The 12,153-nt window shown below is 46.9% G+C and overlaps 1 protein-coding gene across 5 annotated transcripts in view; it reads right to left on the reverse strand.

Annotated features, from left to right (window-relative positions):
• Kctd1 (potassium channel tetramerization domain containing 1) overlaps nt 1-12,153 on the reverse strand; it is a 208,493-nt gene that overhangs the window by 89,975 nt on the left and 106,365 nt on the right. The gene's annotated exons all lie outside the window — the stretch shown is intronic.

Raw genomic sequence — 12,153 nt, forward strand, 5'->3', positions numbered from 1 at the left:
GAAATCTTTCAGCTCTGTCAGGAGCCTTCAGTTGAGTTTCTTGGAGACTAGCACAAACCAACCGTTTGCTCTCTACTCCAGGGCTTGTGACCAGTCATGAAACGAGAGGTGGCCTTCCTCCCTACCAGCCTGCTGGGCTCATCCAGACGCACACGGTGGCCCCAGCGCCTTCTCTTAAGCACGTCCAAATTCTCCTCCTCCAAATGCCTCCAATCCTCGCACAAAGCAAGTGTGCTGCCTGGTCTGACGTCAACTGATCTGAGGACACACAAGCTAGAGTTCTCTGAAAGGAGAGAGCCTAATTGAGAAAACATCTCCATAAGACCCTGCTGTGAGGCATCTTCTTAATTAGTGACTGATGGGGGAGTCCATTGTGGTGAGGCCATCCCTGGGTTCTATAAGACAGCAAGCTAAACAGGAAAAAGCTCCCTTCCATGGCCTCTCCATTAGCTCCTGCCCTGGGTTCCTGTCCTGTTCCTTTGATGATGAGCAGCGATAGAGAAGTGTAAGCCTGATAAACCTTCTCCTCTCCGGGTTGCTTTTTGGTCACGGTGCTTCGTCACAGCAATGGAAACCCTGACCAAGTTGGTCAATGTTCAACAAACACATTTGTAAACTAATCCAGGTGTTGAGGGTGCAGTTTAGCTGGAAGGACGCCCGTCTAGCGAGCGTGAAGTCCGCAGCTCCATCTCTAACACTAAATAAAACTGGGTGTTGCTCTTGCCTGCAATCCCAGCGGTTAGGAGGAGCCAAGAGGATCGGAAGTTCAGGGCTATCCTTGGCTACATCGGAAATTCCAGGCTAGCTTGGACTACTTGGGACCCTATCTTAAAATAATAAATGAACTTTCCAGAGCCTTCCCGAGTAAGAGTCTCCATCACTTACTTCTCTATTCTCCAATAATAGCTTTCATTTAAAGAAAACGTCAGCAGAAACAGTCGGCGAGGCCAGGATGGGATTCGCGATTCCACTCTGAAAATGGCCAGGGCGGTAGCTCAGTGGCAAAGGCACTCGCTGCCAGACCTGAGGACCTGTGTTCAGCTGCCAGAGCCCACATGGTAGGAGGAGCGGACTGATCCCCACAGGCTGTCCTTTGACCTCTGCACGTGTGTTATAACATGCACACTGGCACATGTGCATGTACACACACAGACACACACACAGACACACACACACACACACACACACACACACACACACACACACACACACACACATCAAAAACATTAAAACAACAGAGACCTAAGGACATTCCAGAAATTTTGTCATCCCCAGTCTGAAAAGTCTCCGAGAGGGAAATCAACACTTCTCTAGATGGCCTGCCATTAGTTTTCAGCATGTGAACAGACACCAGGCTGTGGGGAAGGGAAAAGGATACGATCATAATCAGTTTTCTAAAGTTCCTGCGAGGCTTTTATTTTGGTCTGTTTCCACAGCAACACGTTTTTGAATTGCTATCTCACGCCACTGAAAAAATAAATGTTCTGCCCCCCCTCTCCACTTCTCTTATCCTTCTCTCCTTCCTTCTATCCCTTCATCCCTCCCTCTCTCCTAGAGGAAGAAAAAAAACCCACAATAAGATCTTTGTTCAGGATGGAAGAAAATGCCTACAATATCTAAAACCTATTAAGATAAGTTTTATCAGAAAGGATGTCAAAACCTAGAAGCTAATATTCTGGATGAGCTATCTCCCTAATAAAACTTAATACCTAAAGCCCAGGAACTTACCAACAAGGACTGCACTGGCTGAGTTTCACGGACTTTTGAAGGGCAAACTGAAGGCAATAAATCCCTGCACTGTCACATCCATCATTTCTATTTTATAAGCACACTTGCTCACACTAAAAATAAGTCACAAGAGGTCACGAATTGGTTGGCAGTGTTCCATTAAAACCCCCTCACCCTGATCCTGGAGTCTATTCAGGACGCTCCTGGATCACCGCAAACATCAACTGCAACTTCCTCGTTTACATTGTATCCAGGCGGGATGCGGTTTCAGTTCTAATTTTCAATTAGAAAACTGTAGTCCATTTATGCATTTGAGAAATGCAAGCGATAGACTGTGAGATCCAGACCAACAGGAACCCCACTTCTAGAGTACTGAACGAAGATTCATGGACGTGATTGCTCTAACAATTTTCATGTTTTAAGAACCCCCATGTGGGTCTGCTCAGTGGGGAAAGGCACTTGTTGCCAAGCGAGCAACCAGAGTTCAGGCCTCGGAATCCACAAGGCAGAAGGAAAGAACAGATTCCTGCAAGTTATCTTCTGACCTGCGCGCGCGCACACACACACACACACACACACACACACACACACAGGCACACACAGGCACACACAGGCACACTCACACAAATAAATGTAAAAAATAAAAAATTAAAGACTCCCAGTGTGATGAACCTCTAACCCCCAAGCCATTCCAGATAAAATTTTCTCTCTTATGAGAAGCTTTTGTCTAAGCCAATATTGCTGAATCACTGGAGTTTGGGCAGCAGTTATATCCATCCGTGGTTCTCCCAACACCCTTCAGCCTTAAAAACCCCCACAATCCTATAATGAGAAACAGGAAAGGCATTCAGAGCAAGCCCGGAAGGTACAGAGTGAATCTCCACTTTGGCCATCCAGGCAAATCTTAGAGAGAAAGACAACATGGAGTTAGGGAATCAAGCCGGTTAAAAGATGGGCTCTGTGAGGTAACAGAGCAGAGGTCGGAGAGGACCAGAGAGTCACAGGCTACAACAAAACGTCATCATCTCTCAGGAGGCCCATGGTCTCCAGTGATCCCTGTCCGGTCCATAGAGAGAAAACCATTCCAGCCCCTACCCAGCCCCTGAAACAGCCAGGCTGACTCAAAAACTGCATTTCCCCGCCACATGTAATCCTTTGTGCTTACAAAATGACAGTAACTCTTTCTAGAACGGCTGTCTTCAGATCAATCTTCAATCTTTCCTCCTTTCTTTCCTTTTTTTTTCTTTCTGTGTTTTGTTTTGTTTTTTGGGAAAAGACCAAGCCCAGACTGACCTTGAACTCATTACATGGCTGAGGGTGACTTTGAACCCCGATCTTCTGGCCTCCATCTCTCAAGTGCTGGGTTTATAAAACATGTGCCATCATACCTAATTTTTTCTGTGCTAGGAATTGAACCCAGGGCTTTACACACGCTAAGCAAGCATCCTACCAACGGAGCGACATCCCTAACCTAATAGAGAATGTTTCAGACAGTAACTAATTTAATACTGATGGACATCCCATTTGCTTAATGAGGGAGATGATCCCCAGGGAGCGGGAGGCAGAGCTGAGGGCTGGTCAGGGTCTGACTGTGGGGACTGTTCCTAACTGCTCTGTGATTTGGCCTCTCAAGGGTTTGTTCCGGTCCCCAAATCCAGCAAAGGCTGAGGTCCCACAGGGCTACGTGAGCATGCTGACCACAGGAAACAATGTTCGCATTCTCTACATTTGCATGTAGTTATTTCTTTAGTGCTAATATAAAAACAAGCTGTCAAGGGAAACCCCCTAAGCCTGAGATGGGATTTGATGTGCCATTCTCTCTTTCAGATTATTTTATTTGAACAGTTGATAAGAAATTTGGTACCAATAGACCATATATTCAAGTCTATGAGTTCAAATCCGAGCTTGGTTACCTGAAAGTCGCCAGGTAAATCAGCATCTCCTAGCCTTGTCCCTGCAGTAAACTGTGAAGCAGGGCCATGACTCAGGGCAGTGAGCTTCAGATGAGAGACCAGCTCAGTGATCGTAAAGCAGTTAGGGCTGCTGTCAAAATGAAGACGCTGACCAGGCCGGCATGGTGACAGTCCGCGCTGTATGGTCTGGATATGAAATGCCGGCCTCCCTCCCAACTCCACCAGCTGAAGGCTTTATCTTCAGGTGCTTAGCCTGGTTTTCAGAGGTGCTGGGATTTCAGGAGGTAGGGCTGCACGTAAGTCACTGGGAAAATGGCCTTGGGGCTACACCTTACCCCGCCCCTTCCTGCCTGTCTTCTCTGCTTCCCAGCTGCCATGAGGTGAGCACCTGCACGCTAGGGCATGCTCCTCCCCAGGATGCTTTCTTTGCACATCATGGAGACCAGGGCTTGAAACCACGGTCCGAGGAAGTCCTTCTCCCCTTATTTTCTCGGGTATTCTGTCACACGCCCCAAAGCCTGACCAATACACTGCATTTCCAACAAGCTCCTGAATGGTGTCTCCTTGCTGCCTGATGGAGCCCTGGTCACTGCCGACCGAGAGGTCACTGCTGACTTGAGTGCTCAGTGAGAGGCCGTGAGCACTTACACCAGGATGCGGCAGTGAACGAGCCCTGTTCGTCTCTGCAGTCTGCAGCCCAATGAAACAAGAACCCATTTTCCCTCCTGCCGAGATCTGGTCTGCTGGTCCACTCTGTGACCCATGACAGGTGGGAACGTGGAAACAGTTCACATGCCTACATTACAGCCCTTAAAACTACATGTTGGAAACGGGAGCAAGCAAGGGTATCGGAATTAATCATGTTCAGGAAGCTTGCCCTAAGTAATTACTTCCCAGACTATAACACAGTGAAGGATTGTTCTTTTAAAGTATCAAATGCAAGCTGGGCGTGGTGAGGCACACCTGTGACCAGCACTCAGGAAGCTGAGGGAGGAAGAGCCACGAGTTCGAGGCTACTCTGGGCTACGTAGCAGGGAGGTCCAGGCCAGCTTGGGATTATACATCATGAAACCCTGTCACAAACACACACACAACCAAATTGATTTGTGTGCAAGTGTGTAAAGATGATGATCATTTTTATAAAAGAATAAGGTAGACAAATCTACAGATAATACAAGGTTTTAAATGTTTATCATATTTAATGTACTAAATAGATAAATATACACATTCTAATGTAGCCCCCTTCCTTGGTACAGAGAGGAAAGGTTCCAAATGGGAACTGTGCTATCAACAGTGATTCCCTTTCCGTGTGTCCAGAAGGAACCAAATGGGAGACACTGAACTAGCTACATTAACTTGGACTACAGGCATGAAGTAAAACTAAAAATTGACAATTCCAAGCTTCCCACACTGTCCTGACATCTTAATTTGGTAACTGAGCACCTCATACAGGAAGTGGCATCCTGGGTCAGGCTGCTGCGCATTGTTCTCAGTCCCATGTGCCATCTTAAATCTGTCAGCCCCTTCCCGTGGCACATTCCTGCGCCCTCCTCTCAGAGCCAATCGCCAGTCTGCCAGAGGTCACTGCCAGCCAGCGGAAGGCAGCAGTTCCCGGTGTGAGGGAGGCTCGCAGACAAGGTCTGCCCCGCAAAGGGGGTTTCTAACGGCACCAGCCCTGCTCAGTATCCCAGGGGGACGGGCTGGGAGCTGGAGGTGGAGGCTGAAAGGCCTTGGGGAGCAGGAATGAAACAGCTCTTCTAGCCCGTCCTCCTTTTTCCCTTTCAAGGTCACTCAAGTTCTCTCAGTTCTTGGGGTGTCTCTAAAGGGTTCACCAGGAGAGGCTGACACCATACCCACTGTCCTGTGCCTCAGAGGATTAAAAACAACCGAAGTCCCACTGCCAAGCAGAGAGGAGGAGGTCAAGTTACACACCTCAGAATGTAGAGGGTCTCCAGAAAAAGAACAGTCCCCTGGGACCAACCACGTGGACAGCCCCGTGCAGACACAGACGCGCCTACACGCAGTTCATGGGTTAATCAAGGTTAATCAACGCTGCCACCCTCCACTCCTACTTTTATAATTACAACAACAACAGCAACAACAACAAAAGCCATTACCTAGGACTTGAGCAACATTTAAGCTATGACAGAAGGAAAAAAAAGTGACTAAGTTAACTGTTAAATACAGAAAGATCCCTCTCAGGTTGGAAAGGTATGGAAAGGTAGCCTGGCAAGAAAGTGTGGGTCGGAGGGACTGGGAGGATTACTGAAAACCTTCAGAGCCCCTCATGGGGTCTGGCCTTCTGTAGCTCACTGCAGCAAGCTTTCCTACCTAGTGACAGACACAGGTATGAGCAGATCCCACCACGGATCCGTGTTGAGTCCGTCATGGTCCTTGCTGTCCTGAGGCATCTCACAGGGCGTCACTGCTCATGTATTTACAGACCACACAGAATCCACTTGCCACCGCTCAGTCTGACCTCTCTCTGGAAGGTGGGAAAGAGCAGGCCAAGAGAAAGCTACCTAAGCACGAAAGTCCAATGGAAGATTCCAGAGGCCAGGCTTGAAGAGTCTACCCATTTCTACTGTGTTTGCAACCAGACAGAGAACTGCCTTGGCATACAGCAAGACCCTCAATTAACAACGACTGAAGTGAATTCAGCACCAGAGAACATAAAAGTGTTACGTAAAACTGGGGCACTTCAGCTATAGGGATGGCGTGGTAAAGTGTTTGCCATGAGCATGAGGATCAGAGACCACAGAAAAGCCAGGCCCAGGAGAGGTGTGTCTACAACATCAGCACTGGAGGAGAGGAGGAAGTCGCAAGAGGACCCCCAGATGTCACTGAGGGCCAGCTAGCCAAATCCATGAACTCCAGGTTCAGTGAGAGATCTGATTTCAACAATGAAGATGGAGAGCAAGCAAGGAAGACCAAGTCAACCTCTGGCCTAACACACACACACACACACACACACACACACACACACACACACACACACGCCATACACAAATACATACACACACACAAACACACACATGGTGGGCCACTTCAAAGATCTAAAACCGTATTTTGTTTTGTTGTGTTTTCCACTTTATTAATATCAGTCAATATTCCGTCTGGAACAATGAATTCAATTGCACCATCCCTTATGCATATTCTCCAAAGAAGTCTTCAAACCATTACTTCACCAGTTGGCACAATGCAGCGGACTCTAAGTGGAGAGAGCTCGCACAGCTGAGAGGAACAAGAACCCGGCTCGGACCCGGAGTGCTGGCTTACACACCTGTTCTAAGAGCTGTAGTGTAGACCCGGGAACTCCAGCATCAGTCACCTTTTGAAATGGCAGTACCACACCACAAGATAACCTGAAACCAAGAACTTCAGAGCTCAGGTGGCTTTCTGACTGGCCAACGCTGCCTCCAGAACCCCAACTGACCTCCAGTCCAACTAGCAGTTCTGAAAAGAGTTTCTCAGGCTAGAGATTTAGCGCCATTGGTAGAGCGCTTGCCTCGAACGCATCAAGCTGTAGGTTCGATCCCCAGTGTCACATAAACTGGGTGTAGCAGTGTATCTCTGTAATTTCAACTCAAGAGCCTCAAGTTTACTCTTGGCTTCAGAATGAATTCAAGGCCAGCTTGGGCTACATGAGGCCTGTCTCAGAAAACCAAAAGAGATATGGAGCTTCTCTCTGTTCAAAATCTACTTTGATCATAACAAGTGGGTGTCTAGGGGTACCTGATTTCAAATCAAAGTGATAAAAATATTTAAATTTTATATCAGGATTATCCAGCCTATGGCCCAGGATGCCTGTGAATGTAGTCCAGCATAAACTTACTTAAGATATTATGAGATTTAGAGGTTGGGAGGGCTAACCATGAACTTGGTGGATGACCGCGAGGCTTAAGAAGCCCCAAAGGTTGGACATTCCAATTTTACATACATGACACCCAAACCTTTGTTTCTCAGCAGGTACTTTTTTTTTCCTACTCCATATATCTGCTTCAATGCACAGTGAACTGGCCCCTGGTGCTGATTTATATACGTTTGAAATAATAAACTTCTGGGTGTGGTGATGTGCCCATGTAATTTTAGCTGCTCAAATGGCTGAGACAGGAAAATAGAGACCAGCCTGTGTAATACAGTGAGATGCTATTTTACCAGTAGTAATGAAAACAAAATAATAATATCCCCCCATACTGATAGTCATATTAATATGTAAGAGTACATAAAGGAGGATATAAAACTAGATTACTTTCTTCCAGTAACAGCTGCAAAACACTGAGTTTATCAGCCAGGCAGCTGACACCTGTAACTTAGAGTTTAGGAAATAGAAACAGAAGGATTAGGAGTCGAAGGCTAGCCTGGGCTACGTGAGGCCTTATAGCCCATCCCAGACAATTCCTTTTAACTTTTTTAAATTTTAATCTGGTTTGAATGTGAAATGAAGCTGAAATCTTGCCAATAAGACTACTTGCCAAGTAGAAAATTGATCAATTTATAAATTCCTGGCACAAAGCTGAAACAGTCAACACTCTGTAACTACTCCCTGAATGGGAAAAGAAAAAAAAAAAAAGTTACATGCTTATGCACCAGACATGTAGTTCCTCTGCCAGTTTGAAGTTTCCCTAAAAGAGCAAACCTCTTACTGTAGAAAAAGGAGTGTAGCCACAAACCAATACTAAAACACGGGAAAACACCCATCGTCAGCGAGGCAAGGAAGGCCAGGACTGCCAGGCAGGCGGCCGCCTGCACAAACTCTCACCTTTGGAACACGGCATTTCTCCTGCCTCGTCTTCCAGCCCGTCACACAGCCTTGGAGACTGTCTCAGCACAGCAAATGCACACCTTTCCACCACACACAGCCTTGGAGACTGTCTCGGCACAGCACATGCACACTCCTTCCCACCACACACAGCCTTGGAGACTGTCTCAGCACAGCAAACGCACACTCCTTTCCACCACACACAGCCTTGGAGACTTTCTCAGCACAGCACATGCACACTCCTTTCCACCAAACACATACGCAGCAGACTGCAGCTCCTCCAGCACTACAGCACCAGAGTGAGCGAACGGCCCCTGGAGCCGCCCGAAATCCTAGCCCTCGGGAGGCAAAGCTGGACCACTAGCAATTCTAGGCCAGTTCGGATACATGGCCCAACCTTCTCTGGACACCACTGCATCCCCAAAAAGCAACGGTGATGTTAGCCTCTGACTTCTTCCAGAGGTGAATTAAAGAGGGGTGTGTGTGTGTGTGTGTGTGTGTGTGCGCGTGCGCTAGGTGGCTGCTCCTGTGTCTAGCTTGTATATTCTAAGGGCCACCTCAAGAACACCATGAGGCAGGTCACACAGAAAGAGGGGACTCACCCCACCCGAACCTTTATGATACTCAACTTCTACGTACAGAATTCCTTAAAAGTATTTCCAGAATGAATCTGGGCTAGGGTCAAGTAAGTGTAACCAGACACCTTGGTCACAAGTTGTAAGTACTCCCAATGTTGGGGAGCAGGGAGGGGGGGGGACACATACACAAGAGAGAGAGAGAGAGAGAGAGAGAGAGAGAGAGAGAGAGAGAGAGAGAGAGAGAGAGAGAGAGAGAGGCGTTGCCTGGGGCTCTGTGCATGCAAACTATAAGCTCTAACACTGAGCTACATCTTCAGTCCCAAGTATGTCTTACAGTGCACTAACTTGCCCATTTTTTTCCACATTACAGGCGCAAATCATCTATAAACACACCAACAAAAAACTACGGCAAGTAGAGTGTAAAATTATTAATACTTCTTCCTTTGGGTTATGAAGAATAAAGTTCCAGGTACAGTTCAGGGGTAGGGTCTTCCGGACACACTGAAGACTGGTGTTCAATCACAGCTCAGGGGTAGGGCCTTCTGGACACACTGAAGACTGGTGTTCAATCACAGTACAACTGACAACTGAGTTACAAACCTCCACCATCTACTGAAATCAGTAAAATGCTGCATTTTCACGCAAAGAGAATAGCTCTAAAGATGTAGGACATAGTATTAAACCTATTTTTCCAATTCAATATTTTTTAAATTTATTTTTGAGGTAGGATTGCACTATAGAATGCAGGCTAGCCTCAAATACAAGACTCTCCTGCCTCAACCTACCCAGTGATGGGATTACAGTGTGTACCATCATGCTTGATGTGTTAACACTTTTTTAAATGGAGCACAGCAAGTATGTCTTCAACATAGACAAAGCCCTGGATTCAGTTCCCAGACACTGAAATGAATAACCACGCAAAATGGAAAGAGTGATTACTGCCCAAACTTGATCATCATGACACTGTGGCGGAGAAGGGACATAAAGCACTTTTGACCGCTAACACCACTGACAAGAATCAGAGTTACCAGTTAGAACTACCATCACCCTCCCAAAGCAGACAGACACTCTACACTGAAACTCACAGACGCCGTACTCCTATTCATTTTCCTACCTTCCCCATAGATGAAGACACTAGTTAACATCCTCGGAAAGAGATTATTCATCCTTTACCCATAGTTCTCCTTTCCAAGGTCAACTACTGTCTAAAAATATTAAGGGGAAATTCCAGAAATAAATAAGTCGTAAGTATTAGGTAAGGTGTCTTGTAGGATATTGTACTTGTTCCATTTTTTATCAGAAGATACTATTGTCCATCTCTTATTGTGCCTGGTATTTAAATCAAACTTTATGACAGGTGTGTGTGTCTAGGGAAAACACCAGGGCACACCCCTGGTTCAGTGCTATGTGGGAGGGTGATATTAAGAAAAACACAGCTGGAGTTCAAGTCACCAGGCACCTCCAGGGGGGGTGAGGCGATGGGAAGAATGGATGCCTCCCATGTTGCCACTGACCACTAACCTCGACCGTCATTAATCTGCAAAGACAGGGGTTTTAATATATGCCAAAGGTAAAGGCTTAGTGGCTCTTTTTACTTAAAGCAAATGTGTTTCGTGAGGAGAATGCCCAGGGCCCTTGGGGTGAGTGCTGCAGAAGCCAGCTGTTAAAACCACGGGCTTCTTAAGAAAGAAATGTTTCCTACTGTATTCTAACTGACAAGTTGACTATTAAATACATGGAAACCGGGCTGGGGGTAGAGCTCAATAAATAGTATGGCCCCTGCCTATCATGCACAGGGCTTGATCTTTAGGGAACCCCCCCCCCTAAAGAAGCGCAATAGAATGCCTTTTCTGTAGTTGTAACTAAAAGAGAGGAACAGCTGAAATGTTACTGGACAGCCACAGTTAGTAATCACATAAGCAAAACATACCCAGATCTACATTTAACTTGGGAGTTGCCTGACAATGACTTGAGAATAATAAAAGTGTCAGGATAAAGTTTCATAGGCTGATTTAGCTCACTAGGGTAAATGAAACACCATGATGGGGTGGGGGAGTGCAATCAGAAAACAAACGTGAGGAAAGAAGGAGAAAAACACACAAAAAACTGTTATGGACTCTTGGGTTGCACATCTATGCAACACCGATATCCAGAACGGACGTTTCATTATTATCCAGCGTACATACATATTTAATACACATTCTTAGGTGCTAAAGCTCTTAATCAGATGTGCCTCTAACCCGGGGCACTTTAACTGTATTTATTAGAAGACTGTGAACATTTTTGCTTTGCTTTCAAAGAAAGCAAACCCGACTCTCCACCCATAAAATTTTTTTAAACAACCCCTGACAGAATGAACTGCATACAGAGAGAAGCACAGAACACAGCCTGGGGGGGGGGGGGAGGGGGGCTCTGCGGGTTGAGAAGCCAGTGGTGTTTACCCTGCCTGCCGTTCACAGCCCTTCCTGGCAGCCTTGAGGCATGCCCATTAGCTAGTAAGCCTCTGAAAGGGTCAGCTTGTCCCAAACTGGAATTTCCACTTTGGAGAAAGCACAGAGGTAGTGATGGGCCCTCACTATTTCTCCAGACCTGGGGCAGAATTCCTATTTCTGCTGATGGGGAGGGGGGGGGGAGGAGTGGGGGGGGAGGGGTCAAGATGGTAAAAAATTCCTGTGGCTCCTGCCAGCAAACCCGGGCCATAAGAGACCTCCTCCGCCTGCCTTCTGGAGAAGCGTCCAGAACAGGAACATAACCTCAGCAGTGCTGGTGAACAGGTTCCTCCAGGCAAGCAGACGGGAAAGAGCCTCTAATACTTCAGGTCCTGGTCTCTGCGTGGTCACTACCGTCACTGATAATTTCACATTGGGTTTCTTTCAGATTTAATGACGATACCTAAAGTCCAAACGGGTGAACTGATTTGCCCAAGTTCGATCCTCCTGTGGCTGTTTACTTACTCTGGAGTGATGCCTGCCCCCCCCCTGCCCCCCAACACTTTCTTTCTCTTCCTTGTTTGGGCCCCAGATAGTGAGCCTCAACTGGGCTAGGGATGAATAAACCTGTTCCAGTGCCCAGAACCAGCTTGGCACGTCACAGCTGCACATCATCTGGGTATCACGTCCGTAGCTCAGACATCACTTTCTCATCTGAGTAATATTAACAAACACTAATGGGA

Source organism: Peromyscus maniculatus, chromosome 19, assembly GCF_049852395.1.
Source record: "Peromyscus maniculatus bairdii isolate BWxNUB_F1_BW_parent chromosome 19, HU_Pman_BW_mat_3.1, whole genome shotgun sequence".
NCBI lineage: Eukaryota > Metazoa > Chordata > Mammalia > Rodentia > Cricetidae > Peromyscus > Peromyscus maniculatus.